The following is an 18,378-nucleotide window of genomic DNA, read 5'->3' as shown; positions in this document are numbered from 1 at the left end:
ATTTTGCATTCCTACCAGAAATGTGTAAGGGTTCCAGTCTCACCACATCTCATCCCCACTTTCTATTGTCTGTCTTTTTTAGTATAGCCATCTGGGTGGATGTGAAGCCCTAATTCATTGTGATTTTGATTTGCATTTCCGTAGTGGTTAATGATTTTGAGTGTCTTTTCATGTGCTTATTGGCCATTTGTGTATCTTCTTTGGAAAAATATCTATTCAAATCCTTTTCCCATTTTAAAATTTAGATTACTTTTTATTATTGAGTTGTAAGAGTTCTTTATATATTCTAGATAAAGTTCCTTATCTGATACACAATTTACAAATATTTTACCCCATTCTGTGGGTTGTCTTTTCAGTTTCTTAATGGTATTCTTCTTGCTTTGAAGCATAAAAGTTTAATTAATTTTGGTGAGTCAAATTTGCCCTCAGTTCTTGAGTAAACCCAGATTTACATGACAGATTTCTATGCTTTCAGGTATTTGTTATATTTAACAAGTCTTTGTTGAATAGTTTATAGCCAGTTTTATAACCTTTAATACTTGCAACTTCTTAACGTGGTGAGTTTTTTTTAGCTTTTATTTATTTTTTAAATTTTTAAAGATTTATTTATTTGAGAGAGAGCGCGCACAAAGAGTGAACATGTGAGCACGTGCTCATGAGCTGGGGGGGTGGGGCAGAATGAGAAGGAGAGAGAGAGAGAGAGAGAGAGAGTCCAGGCAGGCTCCGTGCTCATGGGGCTCCATCTCACAACCCTGAGGTTAATGACCTGAGCCAAAATCAAAAGAATTGGTAGCTTAGCCAACTGAGCCACCCAGGTACCCCTGTTTTAGCTTTTAGAAACTTAAAACCCTCTGAAAGCAAAGACTAAGGCATATAGACTGTTTATAGCATTTTAATCACCATATCGCTGGTAAAAATACAGCCATAGGCTGATGACTACTGAACCCATTGGGGCCAGGCTTCTGGGAATAGTTGGATGTTGAACCAAAGAATATTGAGATTGTATTTAAGCACAGGCCAGGAAAATGGAGCATTGATATTTCCTATTGTAATTTTAACTCCTTTGTGTTATCTAACAAGATTTTCGGCTATATTTACTCTATAAGGCAAGGAATTTAATAATAAGAAGTCCATCTGGGTTATGTAAATACGTTAACAGAGTGAAATACTTTAAACTACCTTCTACCTGCTTCCCTACAGAATATTTTAGTTGTCTACCTTCTGCTTATATCGTTCAGACAGGACTAAAGACGTTTTACTTTCATAATAATGTTAGTTCTGTTGCCTGTTTTATTTGTTACCTCCTCTGAGCCACCTAGCACTTCCAGGATGGTATATACTGTCTCCTGTCAATGAGGGAGCAAGCTCAGGGGGCATGCAGCAGGTGCTGTTTCTTGTCCAAGATCACATTCCTCCTAGTAGGTAGGAATGCTGGGGTCCCTTTGGGGGGACATACTGGGGATTACTTGCAAATACGGTATTTCAGAGCCTCATTTGTTTTGTATCCCTTTAGCTCTCTTTATAAGGTATTTCCCTTTCTAAGTTTGGATAAATGAATGTGTGAAGTTTCTTCCTTTGCATGTAATCTGAATAAGTAGGTATAAATCATGCAGCTGGGGGCTGGGAGTGTGTGGAACATAAGAACAAAAATATGAGAGTGAGAGGACACCTGATTAATAATCAGGAATAGTGGAGAAGACAAGAAGTTCTGTCTTCCCAGCTTCAAGAAAGTAGTGGGAATTTATGAACAAGGAAGTGAATCAAGTAGGCTGTAAGGCAATTTAGATTCTTAGGCTTGTTCACTTCTTGTTACCCTGAGGTATCAGAATGCTTGGGTGTCTTTAGCAAGTGCAATTTTGAAACAAAGCCTGGTTCCATATTCCCACTTTGAATTGGGCTGCCTGGGATCAAGTGGATTATAGTGGGTGATGATACTATCTTAGATTGCTCTAGCCTTTGTCTTCCATAGAACCATGCCATATGGTTTTGTGATTACAAGGTCAACCTGAGACTGACAGTTCTTTCAAAGAAGTCACTCTCGGAATGTTTTTGAACCTGTGACACTTTGGCCTCTTTGCCTACTTTATTCTTAGTGAGGGCAGATACTTTGATGATGGACATGATGTGGTTAAGACTCCAAATTTGGACTGCCTGGGTTAAGTTCCATCTTTTACTACTTAGAACTGTGTGACCTTGAGTATATTACTACATTTCTATCTCTTCACCTATAAAATGTGTATATTAGTACCTATCTCATGGAACTTTGGAGAATTAAAGGAAATCCTGTGTGATGTTCAGAGAACAGCATACAGTATAGTGCTCATCACATAGTAAGCACACATTAAATGTTAGCTGCTATTACTTGTCTTTGCTGTTGCTGTGAAATGACCAAAAAGTTAATTTGGACCCAGCTTTTGTAAATAAAGTGGGCAGTTAGGTTGGGTAGCAGTATTTTTGGTAAAACATGAAGTGTGAAAATAAATAGCAATCTCTGTAGTTCCTATTTATTAAGCACCTCCTGTCTGTTAGGCCCTATAGTGTAGGCTCTTACTCATACTTCCTCAGTTAGTTCTGATGGTGGTCATGCAGGGTGGTTGATCAGCATTGTTGAGGGACACGGTCACAGTTCGACAGCTGCTCAGTGTGGAACAGCTAGTCTCGGTCACACAGCTCTCAGAAGCCGGGCTTTCTCTTGACTATACTGTATTGCTTCCCTTGTCTCTGTTCACCTTGGCAGCCAGAGTAACAGGAAAGTCTTTATTTTCCATGAGCCTGTAATTTTGGTTATGCACACAAGCCATAGCCCAGAGGGAGGTAAGATTTCCAGGGTATAACTTTTTTTAGGTGAGTCTTTTCCATTGTGATGATTGAACAGTGAGGAGAGGAGGACCTCGGTCGATCTGTCTTTTAAAAAGGCTCATGGTCATCCATTTCAAGCCAGGTGGCTATTAGTTCTCCTGGCACTCACAGCCTTAATTAACTGCCACCACTGGCTGGGGGATGAATGTGGAAGGGGGTTCTTGCCCCATCCTCCATGGTCATAACATACAGGTCTCAGGATGAGTGCAGGGTCTGGATGACCCTTCCTGTGTCCTGTCTCTCTTTGGAAGGAACATGGGCTCAGTTACATATTCCCTAGAAATAAGTCTCTTATCAGATATATGATTTGCAGAAATCTTGTCCCATTCTCTAGATTGTCTTTTCACTTTTTTGATGGATGTCCTTTGAAACCCAGCATTCTCTTGCCACCCCTCCATTTCTTGTCCACCCCCTGCCCTGTTTCCCATAAGGTGAGGCTTTGCAAGCGTTGGGATGCCACAACATGCAAAAGAAGGTAGTAGCACCCACTCCCTGCCACCCACATACACTTCCCTTCATTTTAAAATAACACAACCAAAGAAGAGTTAAGATTAAAGACCCATTGTTAAGTAGGCCTGGAATAAGAGTGAAGCTCTGCCCCAAAGAATCCGAGACTGCAGAGAGTGGTCGAGGGCCCAGCGCAGCCTGATGTGGGCAGTCCAGGTGAGCTGTGAGCTGAGCGCAGGCGCAGCCTCCCTGGCGCTAAGGGGCGGGGCCACAGGGCGGTTGAGCCGCAGGTATGTGCTGGTGGCGCAGGGGCTGCCCGGGGAGTGGAGCATGGTAGGTTGCTTTGGGTCTGGCACTGCCAAAGACTACATGGGCTGGTGGTTCAGGTTACAGTTGCTGTGGGAACTGTGACCTTTGAGTTTCCTGGCTTATGCATGGAATTTCAGTTGCATAATACTACAACAACTTGGATTTTCCCCCCCCTTCTTGCCGTTCTTGACATTTAATTTTTTTATCCCAGTGAATGGGATCCATAGCTCTTTGCCTCTCCTTCCCTTGGGGCAGACAGTTTCACTCACTTTACTTCTCCTGCTTCCTCTGAGTGTGCCAGGGAAGAGAGTAGCCTTGGCCCTTGGCCTGTGAGAATCTTCCTCTTGTCTCCAAGCAAGGCCCTGAGGTTGGGGTGAGCCGGCCTGGAGCAGCCTGTGTGGGGGACTGCTGTATGTTTTAGGGTGGGCTCAGTTGTCCCTGTGTGCTTATTTCTCCCAAATGGACTTTGCTCGTTTCTACTTCTGCACCTCCATTTACACTATTCCCCATGCCTCGAGTATCCTCTGCAGGTGGCTTAGTTAAATACTCCATAGACTTCAGTTTCTGCTTGAGTCCCACTCTCTTTGGGAAACCTGTTGTCACAATAGCCTAAAATTATGCCCCTTTCCAGTGAACTGTATATGACTTGAATGTTTCATTTGGCATTTAATCAGATATTGCCTTAGGATATTTTTCTTATCTCGAGAACATTTGTCATTTGGGGTGAAGTAGTCTGGTTTCTTTTTTCTACAAACCAGATTATAAGATTCTTGAGGGCCAAGATTTTAAGTCATTGCATTGCTTATTAAATGGTCACTGGTTTATATGTGATTTGGTGAATTAAGTGTGTATTTTCTTAATGTCTGCCATGAGGAAGGCATTGGGCTGGTAGCTCCAAAGGGAGAATGGAGAATGGAGCTGGTAGCTACAAAGGGAGAAAAACAAGGTCCTTACATCCAGAGTCTTCAAGATGCCTAGCCTTGCCTGGGGTGGTATGGCTGGCCACATTTTCCTTGCCAACCTCTTCTTTCTCTCCCAGTGAACTCTAAGCCCAGTTACAGAAAGTAAATGGCCTTGGTTCGTGGAAGGTCCAAGTTGGTTGTCACCAGACAACCGGTGCACATGTGCTTCCTTCTGCCCCCAGAGAAAGTGCCTAAATTCACTTAGCACCATCCTTCTGGGCTCGAATAGGATAATACTTCCTTTCCTGACCAACTCAGCCAGGGAGGTCCCTTCTGTTATTCTCCCTTACATTCACTTTTATTTTCCACCACAGACTTTTTTGTAGTACATAAGTATAAACTTACTTGTTTATGTGTTGACACTTCTCTTTTGATGGTTATGTCCACCACTGTATTTCCATTTCTGGCGCATAGGAGACCTAGCACTTTGTTCACATTCTATACTCAGTCAGACCCAGTACAATGCCTCGTGTTTGATAGCCTCATTGGAAATGCTTAAATGATTGGGCATTCTTACAGAAATATATGTACTTTTTTTTTAAGGGAAAGAAAGGGGAAAATGGTGATTTATCCTGTGATCTAACAGCTTTGGTTGGTCTGCAGTAGACAGGCCTTAGGACCTACCCAGGATCCCTCTCTTGAGATAAAAATAGGAACATCTTTGATCCTGGCAAAGTGTATTTGCTTTTTTTCCTTTCTTTCTCTTTTTCTGTCATCTTCCCTCCCTCCTTTTTTGACTTGTCTAATAAATGAGTTAAGGCAGCTTTGGCTGTCTATCTGTTCTGTACTGTGAGGAGGGAGAGGCAGGACTGTTATTCTATTCCCTATTCTGTGGAATTCAGGACACTTTTTGCGGGGGACCTTTGGGATGCTCACTTTTTTCCAAGCTCTTAGAATTGAATTTGAGAAGCAGCCTTTACTATGCACCAGAACGGCTATGAGAAGGCGCTGCTCGTCCACTTTCTTCAGATTTCCCTGGGGCAAATTGGTGTGGGTATGTGTGCTTTTCCTAATCTGTTAGGGTGGATTTAACATCTTCACTTTCCCAGGTATTGGATCCTGTATATGACTTGCCTTTGAAAATGTTTAAGTAAAGAACCTGTAGGGTCTAGTGAAGTAATGTCTCCAAAGTACTAGTACTTCAAGTTCTTCAGGAAAGAAAGAAGTGCTCTGTAATCTCCGAGTATAATTATTAATCAGACTTTCCTTTGGTCCACTTCTCTGCCCTGGGTTTGCCTTCTGCTGCTGCTTAGGCTGCCAGGATTAACATACGGAAAGTAACTGGATCATCTTTCCCAACCCCCCTCCTGGCATGGTGGCACAGACTGTGGATAAACATTCTGAGCGACTGTCCTCAGTTTGAGGAGTGGCAGCGGTCTGAGTGAATGCTCTGACACAGAGTCTTTGGTTCCTCTGGATGGCTGTCTCTGCCTCTGCCCGCCTTCAGTCCTGCATGCCATTTTCAGCTGCCTCTGACACCCACTTTTCTCAGCCAGACAAGAAGAGAGGGGACTAGTTCTCCTTCAGTAGGCCCTCTTGTGTTGTTGAATATAAGCTGGGAGTGGGTACCAAGTTCTAAACCTGTTTTTCAGTCCATCCTTCAGGGAGCAATTAACCCAATCAACTGACCATGGGGCCTACACCTCAAGGGTCTCCATTCTCCACCCCAGTCTGCACTGGGCAGGCTCCCTCTAGGAGTCAGATAAAGAAGCTTCTGCAGTTGGAACTGTGTCCCTTTTATTGTAGCAGACTGTCTTACTTGTTTTTAAACTTTAGTTTTCACTTTTTTTTTTTTTTTTAAGATTTTATTTATTGATTTGACAGACAGATCTCAAGAAGTCAGAGAGGCAGGCAGAGAGAGAGAAGGGAGGAAGCAGGCTCCCTGCTGAGCAGAGAGCCCCGATGCGATGCGGGGATCCCAGGACCCTGGGATTATAACCTGAGCCAAAGGCAGACGCTTTAACCCACTGAGCCACCCAGGCGCCCCTAGTTTTCACTTCTTAAAAAGCATCAGATTTCAGTAAGATCATACATATATATATATATATATATATATATTTTTTTTTTTTTTTTTTTTTTTTTTTTTTTTAAGTAATCTCTACACCCAATGCGGGCTTGAACTCATGACCCCGAGATCAAGAGTCATTCGCTCCACCAACTGGGCCAGCCAGGCACCCCTCTCGTAGATGTATTTTTTAAATTTCAGATATATGTATTTTAATGCAGGCTGCATGCCTAGCACTGAGCCCAGTGAAGGGCGTGAACTCACTACCCTGCGACTGAGATCGGAGCAGAGATAAAAAAAAAATGGGACGCTCAACTGACTGAGCCACTCAGGCACCCACCTCCTTGTACATATACTTTTTAAAAAATCCAAATTCAGAAGCAGAATTTGATCACTTCCCCCTCATTGGCTTTTCCTGTGTCCCTTCCTCCCTCTTAAGAAGTCCTATTGCGTAGTGCTTATTATGTTCCTGGCACACAGTAGGTGCTTTAATAGTTCTTAAGTTGGAGGTGGTGGGAAGAGGTACCATATAATTTAGCAGGATTCACCAAAATGTAGGAAAAAGTTTTATTTACTGTTTTCCCTGTTTGTTTTTTATCTTGTCCTCTATTTCAGCACTGTTCTCTACTTTGAGGCAGTGAGTCCTAAACTGTGTTCCTTAGACTGTTAAGATGTGTTCTAGAGAAAATTAAAACATTTCTTAATAAGATAATTGAATTTTACTTATTTTGTAGTGGTGAGAATTTTGTTTATGAAGTTTTAAAAACATTGTTTTCTGCAACAGTTAATTTATCTATGAGACCTTTTGATTTGTGGTTAATAGAATACAACTTTATCCAAAATGTGGTTGAATTCATAGTTTGGATCACTAGGCACTTAAATTTGTTGTCCCTTGCTAATCTAAGTGCCCCTAAGACCTCTTGAGCTCCTTTAGTATTCTTTTTTAAGTTTTAGTGTGGAACTGTTCTGTGGCCAAATCTGCTTGAAAAATGGTGGACCAGCATGGAACCAGCCTTACCTTTAAGACTACCTTGTGGGTTTTGAGTAGTCATGGTGATCACTGAATTCTCTGGTCTGTGTTGGAAATGTCCTAGGCACTTCAAAGAGGTTGCCTCTTTTGAGCCTTACCTCAAAATATTTATGTTCCAGGAGTTAAATAGTACTGGATCTCTGTTTCACAGTGGGGAAATGTAGGCTTAGGAATCCTTGACTATCCAAGGGTGTAGTAAATGGTGGATCCCAGATTCCAAGATTAACATCCAGATCTATGGGATTCCAAAGCCTGTTTCCACAGTAGCCTCTGACATCTATACTGCTCATATTTTGAGAAGCTCTGTCTCTTCAGTATTGAGAGTCTAAACTTTGTGCTAAGGTTACTGTCCTTCCCTCCATTTTCCCACATCACCATTCCCAGAAAGGCAGGCTTCACTACTTTGATTTGTTGCTGTATCTCTCCTTTGCCCATCATGCTGATTTTCTTATGTTCCTTCCTGTCCCCTTCTCTCTGCCCATCTCCCCCTTACTCATCCTTCAGGATCTCCTCAGATCTGTCTTTCTTTCTATGAAACTTGCTTGGATCTACTTACCTACTTTTACAAGCACTGTTTTTTTATTATCATAGTTAAATGTTTATTGTAATTAAGTTAGTTGCATGTTTATTGAATTGAATCTATTAGAAGTTTGTAGTCCAATCTCTACCCTGCTTCTGAACTCCTGTTGTCAGTAATCCACATGCTGTAGGCAGTGACCATTTGTGTGTGTTAATGGCCTGAGCTTGGTTTGAGTTAGTGCCATCTCAAACATACATATTCTGCTTTTTTTGCAATATGTAGTTGCTGTTGTGATTAACAACATGTAAATTCATTGGAAAATGTTGAATTTCATGGTGCGTTTTTCATGGTAGGTTTTTTTGTATTGTTAGGCTTTTTTTTTTTTTAATCGGCAGGTTATAAAAAATAGCCTATATCGCATAACAACAATAACAAAATAGTTGATGGTAAAAAGGAGTCATCATGCCTCCCACCCTCCGCCACCAGAACTGGGAACTGCTGGCTATCCTATCCATTTGGCATGTATGTATTTTTTTTGTATTTTTAGTTATTTTATGTGTTGCCTTACCTGCTTAGCTAGATTGTAAGCCCTCTGAGTATGGGCCCTTGGAGCACTTGCACATAATCAGTGTCCAGGAAATATATACAGGTTTGATTTAATCTTGAAATCTTATTTTCCTTGTTTCTCTACCCATCTCACTGTATTTTATTTTCTTGAGCTCCCTCTTCTCGTCCAGTTGGTTTTTTAAAAAGTTTTTATTTATTTATTTGACAGAGATCACAAGTAGGTAGAGAGGCAGGCAGAGAGGGAGGGGGGGAAGCAGGCTCCCCACTGAGCAGAGAGCCCGATGTTGGTCTCCATCCCAGAACCCTGAGATCATGACCTGAGCCAAAGGCAGAGGCTTAACCCACTGAGCCACCCAGGCGCCCCTTGTCCAGTTTTTATAAAGAATCCCTAACCTCTAATAACTTCCCATCACTGCATTGCAATTACTTGTTGAGCTCCAACTGCACATTCAGCAGGCGTTTGGCTAGGCTGCGGGCAGATGCATTATCATTTACATAATTATTTGTGGAGCATTTTGCAGGCATCGTGGAAAATACCTTAGAAATGCATTCTCTCATTTACTTCGTAGAAATACCCTATTACGTAGGCACTGTTTCTGTATGCATTTTACAAGTGACTTATGTAAGAATTGGATAGCCGAGGGTGCGGCAGTCCGCATCCAATCTCACTCAGACTCCCAACCCAGTACTTGGAGGCCTTCTAATATCTGCATCTCCCAAGGATCCGGCATGGCTGTTCCCCTGAGGAATTTTCCACTGGGGAAACAGAAACAATGGCAAGCTATACTGCTTGGTTAAGAGTAAGTATCAAATTGTCTAGAACTGTGGAGGAGCTCAGAGGCGGAGGGACGCAGGCAGAACCGGAGGAGCTGAGGGGCTGCACGGAGGGGCCCGTTTTCTGCTAGGGTCTGAGTATGGTGGAATTTGGGTGCGGGACTGCCATGAGCCAAGGCCTGAGGAAAATGTGCTGAGCGGCAGTGGGGGCAGGGATGGGCATGGGGCTGGCCCAGCTGGAGGGCACAGTATCTCAGAGAAAGTGGGAGAGGAGACTGGGTGACTAGAGCCAGCAAATCTGTTGATTTTTGAGGAGGAAGTGACAGGGTGAATTTTCTGTTTTAGAGCCACAAGGTTGGCAGCAGATGGCAGATTGCTCATGGCACAATTGTTGCCTTCATTCTCTTGTATAGTTCTCCTTTCTTAAGGCTTCCTTCCCTGTGTGCCCCTGGGACCTAGGGTCACCTCTTCTGGTCCCAAGAGTAGCCACCTCTTCTGGTCCCAAGAGTAGGGTCTCCTCTTCTGGTCCCATGCTGGTTGATTAAACTGTCTCAGAGTGAAAAGGAACTGAACACGGAGGTCAGAGACCTAGATTTGACTGCTGGGCAGTAGTTCACTGGCTAGACAAATTATCTAACCTTTTTTCATTCTCTTTTCTCCCTCCATCTGTGATCTGCAGATAATAGTAACAACTAAGAGTTGTTCCAGGATCAAGAGACTAACAGATATAAATACAGAGGCTGTTTAATAGTCTAGTGGTTCCAGAATTTCTGGGATCAAGTGCCAACTCTGTCAACTTACTGTGTGACTTTGGGCAAATTTCTGAACCTCTCTGTGTCTTCCTTTCGTTATCTATAAAATCAGGCTACTTCACAATGAGAATTAAATGCGGAAAGCTAGGTCAGTGGATAGTATCTAGCTCTTATACAATACTGGCACGTGGTGACGTGATTAATAAAGTAGAGCTGCTGTCATTATTATCATCTTCATCACCACTGTCACCACAGTAGTCAGTATGGAGTATGTGCTTTCTTTACAGCAGGAAACCAATGAAGAAAGCCTCTAAAATATATAGTAAGAAACTCCCTCTAATTAAACTGGAGAAATATATGTCTTTCAGTCTGATTATAGAGATATATGTCTTCATCACTTCTCTCCTTTTTTTTTTTTTTTCAAGAAAGATTTTTATTTGAGAGAGAGGGCACACATGAGAGAGAGAAAGAGCATGAGCCGGGGATGGGCAAAGGGAGAGGGACAAGCAGAGTTCCAGCTGAGCAGGGAGCCCGATGCAAGATTCGATCCCAGGACCCTGAGATAATGACCTGAGCCAAAGACAGATACTTAACCATCTGAGCCACCCAGGTGCCCCCAGTGCTTCTCTTAAGCAGTACCATATATCCATCTTCCCCCAATTTTGGGATCTTTTGGAGATTCCAGGTATTACTGAAATTCTTTAAAAAGTCACAACTTGCAAAGTTGGAATCACAACTTTTTCTCAGACATAGAATTATTTCCTTCTTTTTTAAATAAAAAGAGGGGAGGAGGGAAAGGAGAGAGGAGAATGCCTGGATTTGCTTGGACCACACAGTTCTCTCTCTGTCAGAGGTCTTCCTACCTCTGAGTGAGAGGCAGGGGCCGTCATGGGACAAGGCCAGCCCTGCTGGATCTGTCCTGGGACTGAGTGGCACTGAGGCTCCCATAGGGAGTTCAGGGCCTGCTTTGTAACCCTTGAGCTACAGTGTTTTTGCTTAGGAATCTTTCCCCTCCCTTTGTCCCAGACCTAGACTAGCACGTGGAGCTTTAGCAGTGCAGTTACCTTCAGCAGCCAAGGCCAGTACATTCTGGCTGCAGCTTCTAAAAGACCCCAACCCCTTGGTCTTGAATCAGCAATTATGTCTGAGTCTTGACTATGTCTGTGTGGAGCAATTCTTTCCCTTTTTTTTTTTTTTTTTTTTTTTTTTTTAAATACCCAAAACTCAAATTGTTGGATCTTGTCCTTTGCAGATGAAGTGAGAGTTGTTTTCTGAGGACTGGTTCATACCAGAAACCAGCTGCTTTTAAATTGCTACAGATCTTTAAAAAGACAGTTTATTTGTGGACCAAATTCCCTACCCACAGAACCTTGTTGTCTGTAGGATTCTCGTGAAGACTGTGACACTGTTGAGGTGGGTGACAGCTGGCAAGGTACATGAGTTTGGTTTTAAGACTTTAATCTCATGTAGGGTCAGAACCTTGTGGAGCTAATCCCTTTGACCCCCCCCCCCACACACACACATTATAGTTGGTAAAATGTGTGGATTTGTGCCATGGACTGAAATGCATACATTAGGCATATGGGCAGATGATCAAACGAAAGTAAAGACTTATCATTTGGGAGCCTCTGGCATTGGCAGTGGTGTCTTACATGGAACGATGCCCTTGATTAGCAGTTACTTTGTAAAGGGCCAAAAGACTGGGCTGTGTATACTTGGCCTCAACTGTGCAAGATAAAAATGCAATCAGAAGGATATGATGGGAGGACAGCCTTTTGGAGGGAGTGCTGGGTGCTGAAGAAAGCAGGGTGACAGAATGATAGCAACAGGCTTTGCCTCCAACTTTGCCTTTCTTGGATTTGCACTGGCTCTGAGGGGGAAAGGCTGATTTTTTTGGGTAACGACTGGCTCTTTTCTTCATTCTTGTTAGAACATGGAATTCCAACTCCAATAATAATAATACTATTTGAATTAATTTCATTTATGTCCTATAGATTTGGATTAGAAAGTACATAGATCTCCATCTGGTTTTGGGGAAGTCTAGAAGAAAGTCTCTTTTACTATGTTGGCTATAATTGCCTTTGCATTAAAAAAAATCTGTGACGGGGTCAGATTTTGCCATGTATTATAAATGCAGTAAAGATGGGGATAGTGTCTTTAAAAATGTCCCCAGGACATTTTTAGGGGTGCCTGTGTGGCTCCCCAGCCATTCTTAGTGTCCCAACTCTTGAACTCAGCTCAGGTCTTGATCCCAGCCAGGGTGGTGAGTTCAAGCCCTGCCTTGGGCTCCATGCTGGGCAAGGAACCTACTTTAAAAAAAAAGAAGTGTCCATAAAACCTTCTAGATATTTGACCCTCAGCTAGTTAGTTAGTAGGTGAAGAGGTTACTTGTCTGAAGCTAGGACTGTCTTATCTTGAAAGGCTGATAATGGAGTGTGTGGTATTTTATTTGGGTGTGGGTTAGGATGGGATGGGAGGTGGCAGATAAGACGGTCCTAGCTCTACTGTGGCCCCTTCAGTGTGTGTGGCTATGTCCTCAGTAGAGCACAACTTGCCAGGTTTGTGGATACTCCTGAGGTTCAAGGGGCGGGGAGGGAGCTGGGGTGAGTGAAGAGTTTTCCTTAGTGCCAGTGGAGTGACAGGTATCCTTCAAGCTCCAGCCCACTGTCCTCATCTCTTCGGGTTGCCACAGAGGGAAGATGGTGCTTGGCCATAGTGAGGTAAAAGGATGGGGAAAGTAGGCCCATCAAATGTTAACAACTGTTGTGTTTTACTGTTTGGGAAATAGGAATTTTAAGATCTTTTCCTCCATATTTATGTAAATGGAGCAGACAGACTAATTGCTGTGAAAGTGCGGAGATGGCTGTCATTCGGTCTCATGCATAGAAGACTAATGGAGTCTTCCTTTAAACATTCTGTTTTTAGGGGATGTTTGGGTGGTTCAGTCTGTTAAGCATCTGCCTTCGGCTCAGGTCGTGACCCCAGGGTCCTGGGATTGAGCCCCTCATCAGGTTCCTTGCTCAGCGGGGAGCCTGTTTCTCCCAATGCCTGCTGCTCCCCTTATTTGTGCTCTCTCCCTCTCTCTGACAAGTAAATAAATAAAATCTTTAAAAAATAAAAAAATAAAACATTCACATTTAGGACAGTTGTAGGTAAAGTTAAGGCATTGACTGGAATATGGACGTATTTGTCAGCCTTCCTGCCTTTGAATAGGATGCAGATGATAAAGTCAGCAGTTGATTTGTATAACCTCTATATCTTATCTGCTTTGTTATTTCTTTCTTCAGAATGTCTTTGGAAACTGCTTATCTCTAGCACCTAAAACTATATCTGCATAATTTGTTCTCAGTATTTGTTAAATGACCTTCCCTTTTAAAATTTCGGTTCCCACTGCCATAGCTCCAATTCCGGTTCCCAATCTATTAGGTGCCCAGTGATTGCATGGCTCCTGGACATTGCTTGGCTGAGGTTCCATCTTGCTTCTTACCACCCTCCTGGCTGTGGCCAGGCCATTCTGCTGCTTTGAGGCTGGGCTGCTCCTCTATGCCCCCTGTCATATGGCTCCTCTCTTACATGGCTTCAGAAGCTCATAGGGAACTTCTCACCCTCCTCCTAGTCTCCTGCATGTGTTCTGCTAAGTCCTTCTTCTAATCCTGTCTCTGCCTTCTCTTCCCAGTCTTCCCGAATCATAACCATCCTAACCCTGATAGCCTGGCCATACAGTTTTAGGATGTGTTTGCTTGTTTGCTGGGGTACATGTGTTAGTTTTTCTCTGACTGGATTGTAAGCTTCTTGAGGGTAGGGATATTGTCTTGTTGTATGTACTACTTTCATCAGCCAGCATACATTGGTCACATTGTGAGCATTATGAACACTTAAACTTACCACTTTCGTAGTCATTGGCCTAGAAAATAATCAGCAAGAAGCACTGTCCTACCTTTGCCCCGTTTTAAATTCTTTTTATTTATTTATTTTTTTGTATGGCTTGTCTTTCTCAGGTTGAATATTCAGGACATAGCTTATGTGGATTTGTAAGAAACCCCAAATAGTATGTTTTTATTTTTTATTATTATTTTTTCCAAACAGTTTTTAAACAGCTTTTTAGGGGTGCCTGGGTGGCTCAGTGGTTAAAGCCTCTGCCTTCAGCTCAGGTCATGATCCCAGGGTCCTGGGATCGAGCCCCGTATTGGGCTTTCTGCTCAGCAGGGAGCCTGCTTCCTCCTCTCTCTCTGCCTGCCTCTCTGCCTACTTGTGATCTCTATCTGTCAAATGAATAAATAAAATCTTTAAAAAAATAAACAGCTTTTTAAGGATGAATCTCACAGAAATGCAAAGTACCCTTTTGGTCTTTGGAAGGTGAGGGGGTGGAGGAGAGGAGTAGCTCTAGATGAGTGATACAGTGGTATCAGTGGTGGCAGCAGGGGTGGCCTGGGAGGCCTTCGTTTGAGCAGGAGATGCTCTAGAATATCTGAGGGCAGGCACAGCCTGAGTGAGAGTGGGTTTGGGGTACAGACCCTCAACCTGTCTCTTGACTTACCCTTCTTATCTCCTGTTATTTCCTACCTCCACCCCCAATTCTGTACCACCTCTTGCCATTATTGCCTCCTCAAGTAACACAAAGTGTGGGGGAAAGACCCTAGTAGTTGGGTATGTACTAAGAATATGGGTTTCTGCTTTATTTGGAGCTCCATTGAGCTGTCCTGGACCCGTTCGGGATTGGTAAGGAGTTCCAGGAGCAGATTTGAGGATGTGAGACCGTGTGCCCGTCCACCTAGGGAGGGTTCCTGGTTTTGAGAATGCAGGAGGCAAAGTTGGGGGTGAGAGGCTGGATCTGGAGAGGATGCCCTGTGGTCAGATCTGGAGCATGGGAGAGGATCTCTGCCAGGTGACCTTCTTCCCCTTCAGGGGACACACACAGTGAGAATGGCCACGGGATTATTTCCCTATTTCACTGCCTCTACTAGGACCCAGAAGGGGTGAGCTTTATATGTTGTCCTTTTGTTAGGTGGTTCTTCATTTATCTTTTTAGTTCTTTGTGCCTAAGCTCTTTGGATGCTCCATTAGCAAGTCCTGTCAACTCCACTTTCCTGTTTGGACTCAGAACCTAACTACAACCTGCACTGATACTTCTTTAGGCCAAGCCACTATCACCTATTTCCTGGAGTTTCGCAGTAACCTCTAAATCAGTTTCCCTGCTCCCCGCTTTTTACCCCTAGACGTGTTGTCAACACAGCAGCCAGAGGGTTCCTCTGAAGATCTGACTGCACTCTCATCATTCTTCCTTGCTCACACCTCTGCAGTGTCTCCCCCTGGTGCCCCAGTAGAAGCTGAACCCCTCGCTGTGGCCAACAAGGCTTCACACAGCCAGATTGCCTCTTGTATGTCATGACCCCCTCTTCAGTCCATATGCTGCTCCCTTGCCTCCAAGGCTGCCCCACCCCCAGGTGATCCGGGATTTGCCCCTTTCGTTCTTTGCTGTGCTCTGTTTCCTCACAGGCTTCCCAAACCGAATGGTTAACCATGCCACCTCCTACCCAACCCACCCCCAGGGCTTTCTAGCCTCCTTCATACTCTCTTCTTCCTCCACCGAATGGTTAACCATGCCACCTCCTACCCAACCCACCCCCAGGGCTTTCTAGCCTCCTTCATACTCTCTTCTTCCTCCCTAGCGTGTCTTTCCGTCCAATATATCAGGGTCCACCTGCATGTTGTCTGTCCCCCTGTAGAATGAAAGCTCCACAAGGGCAGGAATGTTTGTCTCGTTCACTGTTCTGTCCCCAGTGCCAGGCGCACAGGGAGTGAACAGTACATATTTGGTGGCTTCATTCAGTTATTCTGCACCCATTAGGCACTAGGCCCACACATACACACAGACACACACACACAGACGCTACGCACACAGGAATAAGACAGGAATTTTGTTACCCTCCCCTTCCCCCAATGAGCTCACCGCCTGGTGAGGAGCAAACAGTGAAGTAATACCAGTGAAGTGAAAGTAATACTGAAGGAGAGATAAATAAATTTCTGTGAGGATAAGGAGGAAACTGGCTGGGGTGGGGGAAGGAGAGGGGCTGGGAGAGCGGCACAGATTATCTCAACTCTGAGGCTGGCTTACCTAAACACATTCTGCTGTTCTTTGTGCACATCTGCTTTCCCCCTTCCCCACGGGGCTGAGTGAGAATTCTCAGCTTCCATTTGCTAATCAATCAACAAATACTAAATGCTTTTTTGCGTACATTTGTGCACTTGTAAACACTGGAATACTACTAGATCTTGAAAGCAGGAAGGTAGCATGAGTTTTTTCATCTTTATGCCAAATGAGTCCAATTCCTTTAACCTTCCCTTATAAGGTCGGTCTTCTAACCAGTTAATCTTTTTTTTTTTTTTTTTTTTTTTTCCTGTACCCTTTCCAGTTTTTTTTTTTTTTTCCATCTTTGTTTATCTTTGTTTTTCTGTCCTAGAAGGATCACATCCCTACCAGGAGGAATTTTACCTTCTTATGCTACCTAGTATTTTACTAGCAAAACCCCCCTCCTGCCTTCTCCAAACAGTAGGTAGTCATTGTAAATCACTATTGGTGCCAGCTGCATTTAGGGCCATACCTTCATGTAAAACAGGCCCCAGGGCTTGGGCTTCTACCACCTAAGCCCCATTCTTATGGCCAGTTCTGGCCCTACTTGCTGCAGCCATGGTATGATCTACTCGCCCAAGGACAGTTCCATTTTACCTGTTGAGGGTTATCTTTGGCTCTTGGAGTGGAGAAGCACATCTGTTTCAGCTTTAACAAAAGAGGGTGGGGTGTCAGGCTGGTAGGAGACACCTTTGGAAGGAGGACAGAGCTGAGCTGTAGCTCTGTTTTCCTTTCTTCTGTAACCACCTCCGGCCATTTGTTACCATCATCAGCACTGTAGAGAGTATTCATTCAACTGAGGCTCTGTCAGGCATTTCATTTGCGGGAGCATAATACAATTAACAACATGTCCTGAAAAGTGAACCCTAATAAGGGTGAGTCTTGGTTGGTGAGTTAATGAACTGAAGGTTTTGAAATTCACTGAGATTTGGATTGGTAGGGCTTTTCTGCAGGAGGTAATAGTAGAAGATAAACTAGCCTAAAACTGTTAGAAATTGATTATAATGGGGTTTGCATAATTTTAATTGGTGAGGAAAATCTAGTTTTGTATCATCTAGGGTTCACTGCAGAGATCAGATCATGCCCCCTTAGTGAATCAGTTTTTTCTGAGATTTCGGTTATGGATAATGTGGAATATTTAGTTCCTTGGGGGTGAATCTTCCTTCATCTTAGCTTCCCAGGAAAAGCTCTGCTCTTACTAGATGAAACTGCAGCCAAAGCTGTGTTTTTGTAAGCAGGTACCAGTTGAAAAGATGCCAGGTAGAGTCTGTTCTGTCTCCATATGCAAAACTGTATACCATTTTATCTCCTTTGGAGCTTCCTTTGGTAAGTAAAGGGCTTCTTTTAAGGTCAGTGGTGTCAGTTAGGATTAGTTTCAGTTGGGAATTGCAAAATATGGCTGAAACGTGAAGGTTTTCTCCATTATGTAAAAGAAGCCTAGAGGTAGGAAGCCCAGAGCCAGTATGGCCAGTTCCATGGACGTCAGACTTTGGCTAGGATAATAGAAGTTCTTCTGTGTTAGCTACAATATGTGGGTCCACTCCATGGATACATAGGTGAGAATTTAACTTGACCTAACTCTACTATCCTGGTGCATGATTTCCATCATTTAGGTTACTCATGGTCAAATGTAGCTGCTGGAGCTCCAGCCATCATATTTCTGTTTCCAGGGAAAACACAAAAGGGAAGAAATGAAGAAAGACAAAAAGTTGTTCTCCCACGTGAGAAAACACCTTGAAAGGAGTCTTTCTGGAAGGCTCACACATTTCTACTTGTATCTCCTTAGCCAACACTTAAGAAAATGTGATATAGTTGGCTTTAAGGAAGGCTGTGAAGTGTGACTTTGTAACATTGCTAATAAAACTGTAGTTCTACATTTTTTTTTTTTTTTTAAGATTTTGTATTTACTCATTTGAGACAGAGAGCACAAGCAGGAGGGAGGGTCAGAAAGAGAAAGAGAAGCAAACTTCTCACTGGGCAGGGAGCCCAACAGAGGGCTTGTTCCCAAGACCCCAGGATCACA

The 18,378-nt window shown here is 43.4% G+C and overlaps 1 protein-coding gene across 9 annotated transcripts in view; it reads left to right on the top strand.

Moving 5' to 3' along the window:
* Positions 1-18,378, top strand: part of MICAL3 (microtubule associated monooxygenase, calponin and LIM domain containing 3) — a 197,910-nt gene that overhangs the window by 18,588 nt on the left and 160,944 nt on the right. The window contains exon 1 of one of the 9 annotated variants that reach the window (XM_032349270.1): positions 3,091-3,639. The exons of the other annotated variants lie outside the window; for them this stretch is intronic. The gene's annotated coding sequence lies outside the window, so the exon portion shown is untranslated. Of the gene's footprint in view, positions 1-3,090; positions 3,640-18,378 lie in introns of those variants that run through there. 9 annotated transcript variants of the gene reach the window in all.

The sequence above is a fragment of the Mustela erminea genome, chromosome 6 (genome assembly GCF_009829155.1).
Source record: "Mustela erminea isolate mMusErm1 chromosome 6, mMusErm1.Pri, whole genome shotgun sequence".
Classification (NCBI taxonomy): Eukaryota; Metazoa; Chordata; class Mammalia; order Carnivora; family Mustelidae; genus Mustela; species Mustela erminea.
The sequence above is the reverse complement of the archived record's forward strand: the minus strand, read 5'-3'. Positions and strand labels throughout refer to the sequence as shown.